The sequence below is a fragment of the Nelumbo lutea genome, chromosome 3, assembly GCF_056320005.1.
Source record: "Nelumbo lutea isolate HS-2025 chromosome 3, American lotus-T2T, whole genome shotgun sequence".
Lineage (NCBI taxonomy): Eukaryota > Viridiplantae > Streptophyta > Magnoliopsida > Proteales > Nelumbonaceae > Nelumbo > Nelumbo lutea.
The window spans coordinates 103,985,364-104,005,511 of NC_142686.1; positions in this window are offsets into that span (position 1 = coordinate 103,985,364).

The following is a 20,148-nucleotide window of genomic DNA, read 5'->3' on the forward strand; positions in this document are numbered from 1 at the left end:
CCAAGATAAAAAATATGGTTGCCCATGTAAAAGCTCAAAAAGGTTTGGGTGGTGCAAGTTGCTAGAAAAATGTTTGCCGGTTTTGGCTTTCAGGCTTTATCCAAAATGATTTAATCCCTCCCTAACGTCCTTCTTTGTTTCTTGTTTTTTGTCCTTTTTCTCTTCTCTAATGTTTTGTTTCTGTTCCTAGTTTGTCTTTCTCTCTTGTTCTGGTTTGGTTTAATGATATTAGCTTTTTACCCAAAAAAAAAAATCTAAGTCCAACTCAAGCATTTATTTGGGTTATGTCTAAGTTATACAATCACAATTCAAATTATGTTTTAATGAGAGTGCTCTATTTCCTATGCTATAGATAAATTTTTATTATTTTTTATATCTTAATGCGATTATTATTATTATTATTATTATTATTATTATTATTATTATTATTATTAGTTTGTTATTATTTTAGTATTACTTTTAGGTAAAATTATAAAGAAACTCCTCATATAACCAAGATTCAAAATATCGATATGTATCAGGTCATATCAGTGGCCTCCCAATACACCCCTATAGTGGGTGTTTCAAGATTAGACTTGGTTCAAGGGGTAGATATGCCTTAAACCGACCCCTCTAAAACAATTTGAAAAAAAAAATTAAAAACACATAGAAGCGACCCTCAATACAAGCCAATATGCCCCAACCGGCATATCATCCTATATCAATATTTTGAGCCTTGCTTATAACAATTCAAAAAACCACCCTTGTGTTAAAAAAAAAAAAAAAACCTTGTGTTTTGATCATAGCAAAAACCTCCCCATATTTATTGAAGAAAAAAAGAGTACAAATACCTCCTTTCTGTTATCTTTTCAATGACAAAAATGCTAAAAGTTACCAATATACTCTTATCATTCTTAAGGTGTTATTTACCTGACAACTTTCAAAGAGTAATTTTGTATACTCTTTTGGGAAAAAGTAAGGCTAAAAGGATGAATTGAAGTAAAAGGGAGCAACTATTTTTTTCAATGTATTTAGTAAATTTATATCCGAATGAAGTTGGGTAAATTTTATATTTAAAAAAATAATGCATTACATTGACATTTTCCATTTGAAATGATGATGAAAGGAAGGTATTTGCACATTTTTTTTCAAAACAATAGGGGAGGTTTTTGTTAAGGATGAAACATAGAGGAGGTTTGTAGGATAATCAGAAAAAACCCAAATGAAGCTTTTATAATTTTCCATGTTTTTAAATGGAATTTATATTTATTACAAATTAATTAAACTATATTAAAAAATAATAAAATTTTATTAATTTTTGTTTTTATTAATACTTACTAATTTTAATTAATCACATTAAGCTTTTTATTTCATGTGGAATTTAAGTTGGTTTAAAGTTAGTAGAAATTAGTTATAAAGTAATAATTGTTAGATAATTTTGTATTAGTTTTATTCATTAATTTATTTTTACTGTATTATAATAATATTTTTAACAATAATTATTAATTATTTTTATTTTATTTAAGTGATGTACTAAATTATGTTTACTATAGTAAATTATTTTTTATCATTTTCAAATGGAATATAAATGGATTATAATTTTTAGGATGTTTTATTCAATGTTTTCAACCTCTCATTAATTTAGGCAATTGAACCATTCAAACCACGACTTGGCCCTATTTATAATTATAGGTTTCATAAAGACCACTATTTTGTCAAACCCCACTGATTTGGTCAGGGTTTATTCAATATGGGTAGTTGAACCATTGGCCTTTTTTACCCAATCATTTGGCCATGCGTTATAATATATAGTGTATTGAAAACTCCTAGATGACTTGACTTTGTGTTTGATTGTTTGATTGGTGTGATCTTTTATTTTTTTGGATAACTTTTCACAATCTTTGCAATCCCACCACACCAAAAAAATTCTCAATTTTTGCTTCAAAATTTAATTTTAGTATTTCTACTTATAAAAAATAAAAACTAAAATAAAAATTACAAATTAGAAAGATTATATACATAGACGTAAAATATAATTATACACACACATAAATGGATAACGTGTCACAAATGTAATTATACACACACATATTTGTTGAATGAAGTAAATAATATTTACCATGTAAAGAAAAACTTGATTAATTAACTTAAAAATTAATTATCTTTTAAACATAAATATATTAATTAGCCTAATAATATAATTAATCATTAAATTTCTTCATTTCAATATAACTACTTTTTATTAAGGATTTTTGGCTATGACAATCTTTGAGCTTTGCAAAAAGGCTTGTTTTTTACCCTAAAGAATAAAAAGAGGCCATATTCGACCCTGGACTTTAGTAAAAAAGCCATTTGTGGGCAAAAACAGATAGTGTTTGAAACAATGTCAACAGATCTGTTAGACATTGTTATGTGGTATTGCTAAATTGTGAAAAAGGGTCACTTTCGACCCTAAAGTTTGAAAAATGGACCACTTTAATAAAGTCAATTTAAGTAAATTACTTCAAGGTCTAATTAAATTACCATAAAGTATAATTAAGTATTTAATTTACTTAATTAATTTATAAATTTATTTAATTAAATGATCACAAAGTATTTAAGTTAATTAAGTAATTTAAAATTGCACTAATCGAATTGAATAAGATAATTAAGCAATGAATTAAGTAAATTAAATTAATTAAGGAAACAAAGTTAATTAATTAAATTAAATAAGCACAACTAATCGACTTGAATAAGTGGATTAAGCCAATTAAGCAAAGATTTAAAAATCAACCCAAAATGGAACCACCTTGGCAATCGATTTCTAGGTCAACAGTTTGATTGTCTAGTCTGAATGGATCAACCATGACATTTAAAAAAAATAAAAAAACAAAAAACAATTAAAATAAAAAATGACCCAAAACCCATTTACCATATTAAACAATTTAGCGGTTCAGTTGTTTGGGATAATAGTTTATTGACCAAGTCCACATTTTATTTTTGAACAATTTTTGGTAAAGTATAAAATGGAATTGGACAATTGACCAATTACTAGGTTGAATGGTTTGATCGCCCAAGTATAAAATGGAACTGGACAACTAACCAATTGTCAGCACCCAATTTTTGCTCAGACCCCTCTCTAACCCACTTTTCACACTCCAAGTACCCGATCAGACCACATCACATGAAAACAACCCCTCAAACAAGCAATCATGCCAAATTTCAGCCTTAAATTCTTTGATTTCACCATTCATCCAAAAAGATTCCGAATGAAGCACTCACATTACACGATATCCTCCGAAATCAAGATCTACACTATGAAACACCACCAAACCTCATATAAACCCTTATCAACTCCCAATCAGCGATCCTTCCAATTTTGAACAAAAAATGATAATTTTACCCTTCATCCAAAAATATTCCAATTAAACCATTCACATCGCCCGATATTTTCCAAACTCAAGATCTACACTATGAAACACCATGCCCCACCATCAAACCTCATCTAAACCTTTTTCAACCACCTGATCAATGATCCGCCCGATTTTGAACCCTAAAATGACAATTTTACCCTTCATCCAAAAAGATTCCAATTAAACCGCTCACATTGCTCGATATCAGCCAAACCCAAGATTTACACCATGAAACACCATGTCCCACCATCAAACCTCATCTAAACCTTTGTCAACCCCCTGATCGACGATTTGTCCGATTTTGGACCTTAAAATGATGATTTTACCCTTCATCTAAAAAGACTCTGAATTAACCACACGATGTCCTCCGAAATCAATATTTGCATTATGAAACACAACCAAACCTCATCCAAACCCTTATCAATCCCTTGATCGACAATCCATCCAATATTGAACCTCAAAATGATAATTTTACCCTTTATCCAAAAAGATTTCGAATGAACCACTCACATTGCCAAACTTAAGATCTACACTATGAAACACTATTCCCCACCATCAAACCTTACCTAAACCTTTTTCAACCCTCTGATCGACGATTTGTCCAATTTTAAACCTCAAAATGACAATTTCACCCTTTATTCAAAAGGATTTCAAATGAACCACTCACATTGCCTGATACCCGCCAAAATCAAGATTTACACTATGAAACACCATTCCCCATAATCAAACCTCATTTAAACCTATTTCAACTCCCTGATCAACGATCCGTCCAATTTTGGACCTTAAAATGATGATTTTACCCTCCATCTAAGAAAAATGCCAACCGACCACCGCTAAATCCAATCAAGCCCATTGTCATCCTTTTAATCGATGGTTTAGAAAACATAGGCCATAAAATGCCCGTTTCACCTTCCATCGAGGACGTTTCTGTAATCTCGTATATCGGGTAACACTTGTCATCCACCTAGCCATTGGATTTCTCCAAAAACTCTCAAATTCAATAAAGGACGTCCATGGTTTTTGACAATTACAGCCTAGTCCCTACTTGTAATTTTGTTTCAAAATATTTGCAAGGAGGCCCTTTCCATGTGTTGAAACCCTAACCATTAGATCTCAACCTTGTTCAATCCCAACCATAGATTGCTTGCTAGCTTTTTGGCAAGATCTAGGCGCCATTACCATTTTTGGAAGAGCTCTTTTCCATTCCTAAAAAAAGCCATGCAGTTTTGTTTACCAAGTAAAGCCATGTACCAAGAAGGAATGTTTCTTGTTCTTTAAGAAATAGAAAGATTTCTTTGAAAAGAAAAGAAGGAAGTTCTATTCGTATGAGATCAATATGGGGGGTTTCCTAAATAACCCAAAGGCTCTCTAGGTGCTTTTCCTCCTCCTTTGAATCCACCATAGCTAGCTCCCAACGAGTAGCTTTTTGTTAACCAAAGTTAGAAGTCTTCCTCATTGAAAAGGGGCTATGGTCCCTCTCCAAATTCTCTCTCTCTCTCTCTCTCTCTCTCTCTCTCTCTCCCCCAAGATTCAAAGGTTTCTTGACTCCATTGACTCTCTTTCAGCCTTAGACACCACCCATTCTCAACCAAAGACTCTTCTCTACATTCACTCTTCCCACCACCGAACCATTTTCTCCACCCATCTCCCTATTCGAATCTTCTTCTTCCTCCACACCTCTCCCTCAAGCTCCCTCCATCTTTCTCATTATCTTCTTCCTCTATGTTTATAAGGTGAACCTATCTTAGTTCATCATATTCGGTTAAGAAGGAAGAGGAGAAGTCCTATTTCGGTTCACCCATTAAAACCTTCACATAACATTCCCAACAGTCTTAGAGAAACAAGTGAAGTAACTTTTAGAATTTACAACCTCTTTTCTCTCCAATTTTTATTTATCTTAATTTTATTGTCTTTTTTTCGTTTTCTTGGCCAATAGAAAAATATTCAAGTTGGTTGCTATGATTATATTTTGTTTGAAAATGAATGAATATGGCTAACTTTTTAAAACTCTCATCATTGAAAATATCTATGTATTTATTTATTTATTTTATTTGACTTTTGTTACCTTCATCTTTCTTTTATAGTTAGTTTTGTTTGAAAATGAATGAAGATGTTATGTGTGAATTCAGTCTCCTTATTATTGGCTCGACATTTATATTCCTCTTCTTGTATAAATTAATGCATGCATCCTATTCTGATTAGAGGCTTATGAATTCGACTTAGAGGGAAGTTCATGGTGGGTTGCATCCTTCATGGTTTCATCATTTCTCTCCTTCGAGTAGAAGTGTGGGAAACCTTGGATAAAAAGGGGGTAGGATGTGTAGACATTCGCCCCTTTGCTCCTTAAGGGCTTCCCCCACTTGGGAAGAGGGAAATAGAAGATTGAGCCATGTAAAATTACACTCTCTTTATGACAAACCATCAATAAATTGGGGGAAGCCATTTAGCTTTTCATGAAGAATGATTTTATTTATTTCATTTTATTTTTATTTTTGTTTTTATTTTTTTTTAATTTTATCTTGATTAGCATTCACAAGATAAGAAAATGAGAGGGGTGCCTAACACCTTCCCTCTCCTTCCCTTTGATGCCTAGAGTCATTGTTATAGGGATTGGGAGTCATTTTTCTCAAAGCAAAGGAGGCCCATCACTCCCTTGTTCAAGTGGTTGATGGGTGGCAACTCCACTCGTGGCCATGAAGTGATGCCCATATCCAATGGGATTTCTACGGATTGGCAACTCCAGTGGGGAGGGGAAAGCATTTGTGTATGCCGTTCCCTTTCTTCCCATTAGTGGAGAAAGCAATATCAAATTTACATGTGTTCTTCTCAAGTTGGATCCTTGTCTTTTACTCCTTGTTGGGTTTATGGGTTCATGATAACTTAAGTTTCTCTCTTCATAAAAGGGGGTCTAGGCTGAATTGAATACATGTTTTGTTTTGTTTTCATTATTTTTTTATTTTATTTTTTACATTGAACTTGTGATGGCCGAATTCAACTATGTGCATGTTAGGAAGATATAGGGTTATGTAGGGGCTGTCAATGGTTGAATTAGTTGGACTTGGGGTTCATTTTGTTACTCACATACTTGGACTTTATTTTGCTACTTGCCATGAGTAAGGAGTTTTTTTTTGGGGCTGCTAAGAGGTAAGTGCCCATTAACCCAAGGTTTCTCTTCAAGCCCATGTATTGTTAGTTGACTTTTTTTTCTTTTTCCTTTTTTCTTTTTCTAACCCGTGATTCAATTATGAAAATGACATGTGTATCTTCCTTTGAAGTGCTTGAATTGTTCGTATGATGTTGAGCCTTTTAGGCATTAAGTGGGCATAAGTTTGGAGGCATGCATGTCAATAGGAATGTTATATTCCATTAATGTTTTGGGGCCTTAAATTCATGCAAACTTAATATTTTTCACTTGTTTATCATGAATAAATTATTGCCTCATTCCCAATTGCACAAATAGCATGTTAGTTAAGGTGGTTTAAGAATGATGATCATGCTGAAATGCAAATTGAATAACGATATGTGAAGGATATGGATGGTTAAAGTTAGGTTTTCTTTAGCTGAAATCATGTTTTGTGTGCAATTAATTGAAGTTGGCATTGTTAGGGAAGCATAATAAGGATTGATGCATGCTGAAATGTAATGTGCCATTTCCTTTGTAAGACTCATAACATGAGAACATAGTTACATATAGGATTGAATTGATCACACTTGAACCTATCCCTCTTGAGGACATATTTTGACACATAAGGCTAAAATAAATCAAGAGAATTAGCAACCAAGGAAGGTTAAACTAAAAACAACAAAAAAAAAAAAAGAAAAAAAATACAAGAAAAAAGTTAGGGATATAGGAAGAATAAGATTGGGAGGAGTAGTATGTGTGAGATCTAAGAAGCTAATTAAGCTAAAATGTGAAGAAAGTAGGGACAACACCATCTTTGTAAATAACATTTAAGTTATTAGCTCATTTGAGAAAATCAATTCAGCTTAGGAGTATAAGTTTAGCTTCTTTCCTTTCTTATTAAGAATAATGGATAATAATAAAAATCAATTCAGCTTAGGATAGTTAATCCTCCTATGATGAAACCAAGAGCTTTAACCTTTTTTGACTTGGGAAAGATCTTAAGAGATTTTAGCACTTTATTCATGGTTTGGAAGGCACCTAGATTTCTTAATTTTGATTTTGTGAGATCATAAAAAAATCTCAGCACTTCTTTCTTGTGGTTGGGTGATTTAAAATGCTGAAATAAGAGGGTTATTTAGGACTTCTAATGGCTCATTCATCTTGGTGAGCATGAGAAGAGCTTTGGAGTTTAATGTGATCAAGCTCATGAGGTCTTGTTTGGGGGATAAAATAATGAAACATAAGCTGAAATGGTTTCAAGTCTTAATATAACAAAGTAAACAAAAAAAAATTAAAAAGAGAAAAAGAGAAAAAAAGGGTGAAAATAAAAGGGGATTTGCATAAGCTTCTAAGGCTAAGATATAGGTTAGTTGAGGCCTTAATTGGTCCATTTTGGGAAAAGTTAAAACCCAGCTATGACTAATTACCTTCAAAATCAAAAATAAAAGAGAAAAAAAAGAAAGGAAAAGATGAGATAATGAGAACCATAGGTACCTATGGAAATGCAATGTTTATTTGATTCCTTCCATATGAATCTTATTTAAGTTAATATTTATGTAGTTATTGTAACATTTTTTGTTGATATATATATATATATTGTTGTTGTTGTTGAGTCTTGTTTGTTATACGATTCATATGCATTTTTGCATAGCAGATTAGATTGTTTAGGAGCTTATTGTCCTATAGGTGGGGGCCGGTACACGAAGGCCATTGGGACATGACACCCAATGCATGGCATTCCAACCAATCACCAACCCAAGAAGCCCATCTGTCCAATGGGCGGAGGTTTGAAGATTGGCGACCTTGAAGCCTTGAGTCTATGTGTAAACCTCACCCCATGCATGGCATTGATCTTGCTAACCTAGTTGATAGGGCTGTGTCTATCCGAATCCTTTGCTTGCTTGTATGATTGCATTAGTGGTTCATAACCAAAAGGAAAACCAAAAAATATATACAAAATAAAATATTAGAATATGAAAGAAGAGAGACACAAGGTCAAACCAGGCCCATTTCCAACCCCAAAACCTAGGAAACTTAACCTAAACCTAGCTTGTCCTAACCCGGTAGAGGTCAAACCAGCCCCAAAGCCTAAGCCATGGATTAGTGTGAGCCTAGTTTAAGATTAAACCATAAATAGGGTCCGGCCCATTTCTAAGTCCACATGAAGGCTAGAGTCAATCTCACCCATGCCAAATGCCACCTAGCCCAAATAGGATTAAACTCAAAACACAAACCCCAAACCAATCTAGACCCAGGAACACCCTAATCAAGCCCAAGTGAGTTTAGAGCTAGGACATAACCCGAAGCCCAATTCTGAACCCAACACCCTCATTCAAAGCTTTCGCTTAAACCCTTCATCCAAATACCATGTTTAAACTCTTCGTCCAAATACCTTGTCTAAACCCTATATCCCAAATCCTTAAGCACTCAATCCCTCTTTCGGATATCGGATTCAAATACCTTGTGCAAACCCTTTAGCCCTCACCTCCAATGCTTGGTCTATACCCCAACCCAAATACACTGTCTAAATACCTAGTCCAAATGCCCTAGCTGGTCCCTTTATCCAAATACCTGACAAACGTCCAAATCCCAAATGCATAGTCCTTTACTCAAACACCTGATCCATCTTCTAGCCCAGAGGCTTGATTTAAATCCGTAACCCATTCCCCTAGTTCAAAACCCTCTAGACCTTTACCAGATCTAGCATTCATTTACTCATAACCTGAGTCTCCAACCTAAACCCTCTTTAAGCCCTTGGTTTAGGAAGCCTATCCATGCTTGTGCCTATTCTCTTAAAAAAAAAAGAAAAGAGGGATAAGAGGACTTGTATGATAGGAAACAACAAGAAAAAATAATAAAATTTGGTGGGGGGGGGATAAGATTTGAGATGAACAAACTTATGAATAATCGACATGAATAAAAAGGGTAGGACGAAAGGCAAAAGAATAGTGGAGGAACATAAAAAGCATGATAAAAGAGAAGAATGGAACAATAAATAAAAAAGCAAAAAAATAATAAAAAAAAGCATATCAAGAGTAGAAAAAAAAAAAGAAAAAGAGAAAAAAAGAAAAGAAAAGAGAGAAAAGCAAAAGATAATAAGTGTGAGGAAGGGAGACAAAGTAAGAAAAAACAAATAAATGAACAAAGCAACAAGAAAAAAATAGGAAAAATGCAAAAATAGAGAGAAAAGGGAAATTGAAACGTTGCAAAGAAGGTTATTTGAACAATGATCATCTTGACTGCTTATAACTCTAGTCGCTTACTAATGAACATTTGGTTTCGTGATGGCAGATGTTCGAGGACTTGTATGAGTACCCATGCTGCCATCCCATGCTGTATGAAAGGGTATTTCAAAGAGATGATGACATCATTAGGTTGATTGGTATTGTTAGATGGACTAATGTTATGGACCTGGGCAAGGTGAAGTTGGATCGGCCTTTGTTGAAAACCGCTGTCCAGTGTTGGAACCCAAAGGCTATGGTGTTCCGGTTTGGAAGACACCAGCTAGCCCCTACCCTTGAAGAAGTAGCTTTCTTACTCCACATGCCATTGCAAGATGACATAATCTTTCCTGTGGCAAAGAAGGGTTATCGATCTGAATTGTCAGTCTTCCTCATGTGCAAGAAGAGCTTGATTGAGATGCCGGATGATCACTCTGTTAGCTTGGAGTTTCTCTTAAGGCAGAGCTTAACAAACTACCCAGATGAAGATCCTAAGAAATCGCCTGAAGAAAGGGCAAATGCTATTCTGCTAGCCATTGCCGGGCATATGTTGTTCCCCATTGATCCTTTTAAAGTGGACCCCATTCTGGTTACAATACTGAAGAAATACCAAGAGAAGGTAGACGAAGTTACCATGGTCTTTGATGGTGTGCAATCCAGTCACTCCTAGCAGGCACTCACGTGGCTCCTAGAAGGTACCTGAGATGAAGAAGAAGAAGAAGAAATCCTGGGGGCTTGTCCGGCGGGAATGCTCCGATTCTTAAGTTAGTACTCTATAGGAGAAGCAAAGAGAAGGCGAAGGCTAAGAGTGCTGATAGTGCGTTACCACTATACTCGAGAGATTAAAAGTCTCCAGAAGAGGTTTCTCTTTTGCCCTAAGGGCTTTTATAAGGGCATTCACGTCAGGTCGGGCATAACCGCCACTGGTCTCCTACCACAGCCATTACCTACCAGAGCTGTGCAGGTGGCCGTGGTGACGTACTCCTCGCCCAGGTGAGTGACACGTCTCCAAAGTGGCAAGCACGCCTCCGCCTGTTGAGAGACATGGACGCAGACTGTCGAAAGCACAGGGACTGCACCGTCAGTAAGGGATGTGGCGCAGTCCGATCGGTACGGCCTGTCAGATAGAATCTTCTGGAGGAATGCTCACGCGGCTCATTTGCGAGCTACTTTGTAGCGAGCTCGGAATACTTCAGGATTACCCTTAATAGAATTGGTCCTTGGGATGACTTGTCTGCTTGGGAGCTTGGGCGAGCTAGTTCCCCTAACTCGCGAGTCGAAGTTGCCTCGAAGTATCCCTTCAAAGGTAGCTCGGGGAACCTGGAGCTCATGTTGTGGCGAGCTCCTCCTTTTGTGAGCTACAATGTAGCGAGTTGCTTTATGGGCCCGCCACTTGGTCGCACTAGGCTACAATGTTGAGCTGTCGCTTGTGCTGAGTCAGTACCCACGTGTTACTGTTTCATAGGTCGGGTCAAATCGTCCTCCATCAATTGCCCCCCACTCCTTGAGCTGAGAGCATTGCCATAGCGCGAGGAGTTCATGAAGTGTGATGGAATGATTTGACCGAAATTCAAACTTGACTGACTACTCACATTAAATGCATTCGCTGGAATCAAGAGATTTTCTAACTTTCCTGACTTTTCGAATTCCAAAAATGTGCTGAAGTGGCTCTTAACTCCGAACTCCGTGCGGCCGTGATTACCTTAATCATGGAAGACGTGCCGCCAATCACCTTCAGTTTTCAGAAGGTGTACGGTCAGTGCGCCTGCAAGCCGTTGGATCTGCTTTGATCTGGGCCGTCGATTTGGAGGTGTGGAGACTATACATTTTCTCTCATACCATCTTGCTGTCTTCGAATTCTGAGGTCACGCATTCATCTAGTCTACCCGAGTTCCTCAGTTTACGTCGTTCCATCTCTTCTGGTGAGTCCCAATCGCTGTCAACCATGTCTGGGTACCCCTACCACACCTACCACCAGGGCGATAACTAGGATGACGATGCTCCCTCGAGATCGAGGGGAGCTTGGGAGCAGGTCCCGGAGGTTCGGGAGGCCTCCGGTGATGTAGCATCTACCTCTCAGGGGAGGGAGCTTGACACTTTTGGCCCTTCCTCCATGACGGCGGAGAGACTCAGGTCTCTAATCCGCTACTTTCGCCTCCCTGGGGACTTGGCCTACAGCCTCCCCACTGGTAACTTCCCTTGGGAGCATGGTCCCCAAGACATAGTTATCTTCCAAGAACAGCTCGAGGCTGGCCTGCGTCTCCCCCTGCACCCCTTGATAGTGGAGGTGCTAAACCATTTTAACGTCACCATCGATCAGCTTCATCCCAACGCCATTCGGAACATGGTTGGGACTATATCTTTGTGTCATGAGTATTGTCTTCCCTTGGGCCTTGAAAATTTTGTTTCTATTCTTTGTATAAAGAATGCCGCTCCCGGGGTTCCACCGGAGAGGGGCTTTTACTATCTCTCTCCCCGCTATGGCTATAAGCTCTTGTATGAACAACCGAATAAGATTCCCGCTTGGAAGCGGGATTACTTTGTGGTTCGTAACCCCGAGGGGTGGCCCTTCCCAACTTCTTGGAGGGGCACCATCTAGGATCCTTGGGTCGAGATGAACCCCAAAATTCGGAAAATGATGTTGTCCTGGGCATCGGTAGGCTTCCTCTGTTCAGACTACTTGGCCGAGGAGAAGCTCGTGCAGGCCGGCTTGAGCCTGGGTAGGTTGTCCTTTTAGGTCGCGTAGTTTTTGTCACGACGTTGCGTTCATATATATATATAGTTCATTCTTACCGAGCTAACACTGATTTCTTCTTGGCAGCCATCATGTCTGGTATCAACTCACATCGTCTTCTCTCAAGCAACCAGAGGCGCAAAGTGAAGAGGTCGTGCCCCGATCGGACTCCCACCTTTGGGGGGCTCATAGTTCGAGTCTGCTGGACCAAATTTTGCTTCTCCACCGCCTGAATTTCCATCGGCCCCATCTGAAGGAGGTGTCAGAGAGGGTGGCCTCGAGGGGGGCGAGCTCCCGAGCTAAGGGGTAAATCCTCCTGGTCCTTCTCGCCCATTCCCCTACCCGCAGTTCCCGGTAGGGAACTGGGAGGGGGTCAATGACTATTTTGTGGCTAGGCGGAAGATCCGAAGGGTGATCTGCCACGAGGAGGTTGCTAGGTAGGGGGAGATGGAGCCCAAGGCGCTCGCCGCTTTTGCCGCCTCCCACTACATGGTGGTAAGTAGCCCTTCTTTTCTTCTCATTCTCTCATTTCTTCTGTTGTTTTCTGACCTTAGTCCCTTGTTTGGCAAGTGAACACCGCCATCCACGCCATGGCCCTCCAGACTAACATCCACTCCAGCGATGCTCGTAATCAGAGGGCCCTCATTCAAAAGCTCCAGGGCGAGCTCAACCAGGCCCGAGGCGAGCTCCTTCACACTCGCAAGGGGAGCGAGGCCTAGGAGCTGCTCGTCCGAGACCAAGAGGGGCAGATCACCAGACTTTCTGAAGAGAGTGTGCGCTACAGGGAGGAGTCGTTGAGGGTGGCAGCGGAGAGTGAGCTCCTTCGCCAACAGTTTTGGGACTTGGAGTCTACACTTCTGGACCGAACTCGGAACTTCGACACAATGGTGGAGGCGGAGCAGGAGAAGGCAGTCTAAGGTTTCAAGGACTCCCAGGAGTATCACGACCTCCAAGTGGAGTATGGCTCGAGCTTGTACCGCTCCAGATTCAAGCTCTGCCACTGGTTCATCCGAAAGAAGTTCTATGGGCTCAACCTTGACGGCATCACCATGAAGGGCCTGGCTCCCGAGACGGCGAACCAGGCAGAGGAGGAAGAGCATGGCTCCTCAGAGGATGAGGACGAGGTGGACCCTTGAGGCTAGCGGCTCAGTTTTTCTATTCTTTTGACTGATCACAAGTGGTTCCTAGGTGCCAGAACCCGGTCTTCAAAGATTTTCTTGGGCGGTTGTGCCCTTTTTTATCTCTTGTTGAACTTTCTCGAGCTGTTTAGCTCGAGTTTCTTCTTTTTTCTTTTTTCTTTTTTCGGAATGACAATGAAATTTCTTTTTCCGCTAAGAATGGTGTGCTTTTCTATTTTTGCTAAAGCGATCTCGTCACTCGAGCTATTAGAGCTGCATACTCAAAATGAGATTTTTCGGTAATCGTTATCCCGAGCTATCCCTCGGGCTTTGGGAGTGGCTCGTGGCCTACTCAGTTCTTACAGATAGTATTGTCTTAAGTTGACAATATTCCATGCCCGAGGTACTTGTTTCCCTTCGAGGGTCTCGAGCTCGTACGTTCCTTCCCCGAGCACTCATTTCACTCGGTAAGGACCTTCCCAATTGGACCCGAGCTTACCAGCGCCGAGCTCAGGTACCATAGCTTTATGAAGGACCAGGTCGCCAACGCGGAGGTTCTGCTTCTTGACCCTGGCGTTATAGTACCGAGCTACTCTTTGCTGGTAGGCTGCGGTCCTGATGTACGTGAGGTCCCTTACTTCGTCGAGTATATCGAGGTTGGTACGTAGCTCATCTTCGTTTGTCTGGTCACTGCATGCTTCTAGTCATAGCATAGGTACTTCGATTTCTGTAGGGATCACTACTTCAGTGCCGTAGGTGAGATTGAAGGATGTTTCTCCTGTGGCGGTCTTATTCATGGTCCGGTAGGCCCATAGAACACTGGGTAGTTCATCTGTCCACAATCCTTTAGCTCATTCCAGCTGTGCTTTTAATCCGCGGAGGATGACTCTGTTCATGACTTTTGCCTGACCGTTTGCTTGAGGGTGTGCGACTGAAGTAAAATTATGTTGGATCCCCGTGTCTTGGCACTAGTCTTGGAATTTGATGTCCTCGAACTGCTTGCCGTTGTCAGAAATCAATACCCGAGGTAATCCAAAGTGGCACACGATGTTCTTCCAAAAGAAGTTTGGACATTCCGGGCTGTGATCGTTACAAGGGGTTCAGCTTCCACCCACTTGGTGAAGTAATCCACTACTACTACTAAGAATCTTCTCCCACCCGTTGCTGGCGGGAATGGCCCGAGTAGATCGATCCCCCACTGTGCAAAGGGCCATGGGCTGGTGAGATACTTGAGGTCAGCAGCGGGGGTGGTGAATATTGGCATGTTTCTGGCATTTGTTGCATTTTTTAACAAGCTCAATAGCATCTTCCTTCATTGTTGGCCAATAATACCCCTGTTGAAGTGCTTTCTAGGCGAGGGCCCTATCCCCCAAGTGCCCGTCGCACAACCCCTCATGAGTGTCGTAGGGTACGAGCTCGGCTTCGGTAGGTCGAAGCAACGTAGGTAGGGAGGCGTGTAGGATCTCCGGTATAGCTGTTCGTTTATCAAGACGTATTTGGCTGCCTGGCTCTGCACCCTTCTGGCAACATCGCGATCTGCAGGGAGGGTCCCGTGTAGCCGGAAACTCACAAGCGGGTCAATCCAGCTTGGCTCTGCTTGAATGACGAGAGCGACCTTCTCTGCCCCCCGAGAATGCTAGGCCAGTCCTCCATGTACACGGTTCTCATGGTGATGTCGCTGGCGCTAGCTAATCTGGACAGGGCATCGGCCTCAGCGTTCTCCGACCTTGGGATTTGCCTGATAAAGTGTGACTGGAAGTTGAGCAGGGCCTCTCTGACTTTGGCTAAATAGACGATCGCGGTTGGCTCGTGAGCTTCATACTAGCCAGTGACCTGGTTGACCACGAGCTGGGAGTTGCTACACATAACGATGTGCTTGGCTTTTACTTCTCTGACTAAGGCTAGTCCGGCTATCAATGCCTCGTACTCTGCTTCATTGTTAGATGCTGCGAACTCAAAACGTAGCGCATACTCCAGTTTCATGCCACTTGGTCCGTGCAGAACTATTCCGACTCCGCTGCCCTATTGGTTCGAGGAGCCATCTACGTGAAGGATCCAGGGCTCCTCTTCCCATTTCGCGCTTGACCAAACTAGAAGAGATGCCACACTGGCTGCTACCTCACGAGGACTGTGGTGAATGTGCACTCGACGATGAAATCTGCTACGGCTTGGGCCTTAATGGCAGTTCACGGCTTGTACTGGAGGTCGTACTCACTGAGCTCAACGGCCCACTTCGTCAACCGACCAGAGACCTCGGGCTTAAGTAAGACTTGCCTCAGAGGTTTGTCGGTGAGAACAATAACAGTGTGAGCTTGGAAGTACGGGCGGAGCTTTCGAGCTGCAATTACTAGTGCGTATGCTATTTTCTATCTCTGGGTATCTCATCTCTACTCCCATGATAGACGGGTCGTTGAATCTGATCTACTTCCTTTATTAGTACCGAACTGATTACTTTGTCGCTTGTCGAGAGGTATAGTTCTAAAACATCGCCCTCCTCGGGTCAGGTTAAGATCGGCATACTAGTAAGGTATTTCTTGAGCTCATCAAACGCGATCTGACAGTCTTGGGTCCATTCGAACCTTTTGCTCTTGATCGCCTTAAAGAACGGCAGACAGCGGTCCGCCGACTTGGACATGAAGCGGCTCAGGGCAGCTATGCGGCCATTCAACCTCTGAACCTCCTTCAATTTCTGGGGTGGTCTCATATCTAAGATGGCCTTAATTTTGTCCAGGTTGGCCTCAATGCCGCACCGGTTAACGATGTATCCGAGGAACTTGCCCGAAGTCACACTGAATATACACTTGTTTGGGTTCAGTTTCATATTAAACTTACACAAAATTTCAAAAACATAATGCAAATCATGTATTAATTCATGTGAAAATTGGGTTTTGACGACCATGTCGTCTACATTGCATTCTACTTTTCTGCCAATTAATGGCGCAAACAATTTGTTCACAAGTCTTTGGAAGGTTGCCCCTACGTTTTTCAACCCAAAGGGCATAACCTTGTAATAGTACAGACCGAACTCCATGATGAAGACAGTATTTTCTTCATCCACCGGGTCCATTTTGATTTGGTTATAGCCCGAATTGGCGTCTAAGAAACTTAGCAACTCGTGTCCTGAGGTCGCGTCCATCAAGCGGTCAATTCTAGGGAGCGGGAAGCAGTCTTTCGGGCAAGCCCGGTTCAGGTCGGTGTAGTCGGCGAACGTGCACCACTTGCCATTGGCCTTCTTTACTAGGACGGGGTTGGCCACCCAGATAGGGTAGTGGGCTTCTCTTATGAAATCAGCTGCGAGGAGCTTCTCAATCTCCTCGTCGACTGCTTTCCACCGCTCCAGAGTTAGGTTGCATTTCTTCTGTCTAATGGGCCTAACTACAGGATCAATATTCAGCTTGTGAGTTATAAGGTTAGGGTCTATACCGGGCATCTCTGCCGCGGACCATGCAAAAATATCTAAATTTTGAAGTAAGAAGCTTACCAGTTCGGATCATAGAGGTTCTTGGACGGAAGCACCGATCTGAAGCGTCCGAGTTGGGTCGGTTGCCGAGGTTGGAACTACAACTATTTCTTACGTGGGCATGGCTCGTTCTTCGCCTTGCTCCGTAGGCCACTCCAGTTCGAGGTCGTCGGCCACCTTGGTCTTTCCCTTCAGTGCGGCGACATAGCACTTTTGGGACTCGAGCTGGTCGCCCCGTGCTACTCCCACACCGAAGTCTGTTGGGAACTTCATAGCCAAATGGTAGGTGGAAACCACCGCCCGTAGGACATGGGTGATTGGTCGGCCTATTATGGAAATGTATGGGGAGGGGGTCGCTACCACCAGGAAGTCGTGGTTGAATTTGGCTACGCAAGGCCATGTGACAACTTCCACAGGTACTGTTATTTTTCCTAGGGGCCGGACTTCTTCTCCGCTGAAGCCCACCAAAGGAGTGTCTGTGGGCTTCAAGTCACTTCTCTGCAACTGAAGCTGGTCGAACGCAGCTTTGAAGAGGATGTCAGCCGAACTTCCTGATTCAACGAGTACGCGCCTGACCTTGAAGTCGTGTATTCTCAGCTTTACCACGAGTGCATCATCGTGGGGGTAGTGGACCCCTCGCGCATCGTCTTCTGTGAAGAAAATTGGCTCCTCTGTCCTCGGCCGCTTTGGAGGATTCTGTTCTTCCCGAGCGGCCTCATGAATTGACATCCGAGCTGTTGCTGAAGTACAACCCGCAATGATCGAACCTCCCACTATCATGTGGATGGTCCCCCGAACCGACCTCTCCTCTAGAGGCTGCCTCTGTGGCTGTTCGGCTAGCCTGCTGCTGGACTTGGGAGCATCCCTACCATGCTCCCCTTGCTGACATGTTTTATTACTACTTTTATTACTATTTTGTACAAAGTTTCTCAAATATCCGCGACAGATGAGCTTCTCTATCTCGTCACAGAGGTTTTTACAACTCTCGGTATTGTGACCATGATCTCTATGAAAACTACAATACAGATTCTTATATCTCTCATTGGGATTCCCCCTTAGACGAGGTGGCCACTTCACATATAGGGCATCCTTGATCGCCATCAGGATTTTGGCCCGCTTCACATTCAGTGGAGTGTAATCAGTTTGGTCCGCTACAGGAGCTCGGAACAACTAACCCGACTTCGCCCCCCCGAGCTACATCTTTTTTCTTTTGGTTGTCCCCTTAACTAGGGAGCTCTCCTTCCCTTTTCCTCTTCTCGGGCACGCCCTCTCCCTTCTAGTTGACCTCTTCCTTCGTGGCTATAAACTTGTTCGCGAGATTAAGAAACTCGGTTATGGTTGTTGGTTGGTTGACGACCATGTGCCATTTGAACTCTTCATGCGTCACGCCTTTCTTGGCTACTGCGAGGCACATGGCGGGGTCCAGGCATGGTATCTACATGCACGCATCGTTAAACCGCTTAATATAGCCTCGGATGGACTCTCCCTCTCTCTGCACTATGTTGAGGAGGCTTTCTTCAATTCGCGGGCACCGCTTGCTGGTGATGAAGTGGGACGTGAAGGCTTGTGCGAATTGCGCCCAACTTCTTATCGATCCAGGTGCCAAGTTCTAGTACCATGTATGGGCTACTCCTTTGAAAGTGGTGGAGAAGGCCACACACATGCATGACTTATTGGCTCTTGCCAGGTGCATCTATGACTGGAAGGCATCTACGTGATCATTCGGGTCAAACGACCCGTCATACTTGTCAAGAGGGGGGAGCTTGAAGTCTTTAGGCATTGGAACTACCAAGAGTTCGGAAGATAGTGGGGATGGAACTGAGAGGAGGGGAGCTTTGACTCCGGCCGAGCTTACCTCTTCTTTGCCTCCAAGCTCGGGCAAATCGCTGGTGACAGACGGCGAGCTCGGCGGCGGAACTCTGCTTCTTGGTGGGCTCGGCATTTGTACTGCTCACCTCTGTGCTATCCGGAATGGTTTGTGCAGGAAGTAGCTCGGGCCGTTGGTGATGGCTGCAGACAGAGGGATCCTGCTTGGAATCTGCAGCCAAGATCTCAAACCAGTTCTCTAGGAGTGGGGTTTCAAACTTCGACTGTCGAGGTGATGTAGACTTGGCGAGCTGGGGTCCTCCCGACCTTACCGCCCGCGGCGAGACCGGGGTAGCCGATCTCTCTTGTCTACTATGGGAGGAGGCCTGGCTTTTAGGAGGGTTTTGGGGGGCTTCTCCTTGGCAAGAGGGGCGTTTGTCCTGGTGGCAAGACCTAGCTCGCTATGAGACTAGGTGTCAAGGCGGGAGTTGTGGTTGCTGAAGTTGAGGTTGAGGCAGCTGGGGAAACTGCTGCTAGTAGTGGTACTGGGAGACGTGGTGCAGCACTTGTTGCTGATAGAGTTGGTGTTGTTGGAGCTGTTGCACTTGGGCTTGCATGGCCTGCATGCATTGCATCAGGTCGTCGAGCTGGCTCTGACTGGTCGCCAGAGGAATGACAGTTGGTTCAGAAAAGGTCGTTTCTACAGAGGAAGGAAGGGGAACACCCACAGGCGTCGTTGCTCGCGACACGTTCAGGCTGGGGATTCTGTCCATCGAGAGAGGAATGGTGAACTGCCCTATGCAGACCATGGGAACCTGGGGTTGTTCCCTGGAGTTATCCATCTCCATGCTTCGTCCAACATTACTTGAGGAAGCCATGAGTGTTGAATTTTTTCAAGGAAGAAAGAACTGTGAAGGTTTAGAGAAAGGCCATTTGAAGTGTTTCCCACAAACGACGCCAAATGATGGTGCGTAATCCAATCACTCTTAGCTGGCACTCACGTGGCTCCTGGAAGGTACCTTAGATGAAGATGAAGAAGAAGAAATCCTGGGGGCTTGCCCAGTGGGAATGCTCCGATGCTTAAGTTAGTACTCTATAAGAGAAGCAAAGAAAAGGCGAAGGCTAAGAGTGCTGATAGCGCGTTACCACTATACTCGAGAGATTAGAAGTCTCCAGAAGAAGTTTCTCTTATGCCCTAAGGGCTTTTATAAGGGCATTCACGTCAGGTCGGGCATAACCGCCACTGGGCTCCTGTCACAACCGTTACTTGCCAGGGCTGTGCAGGTGGCCATTGTGACTAGACTTGTTCATGGG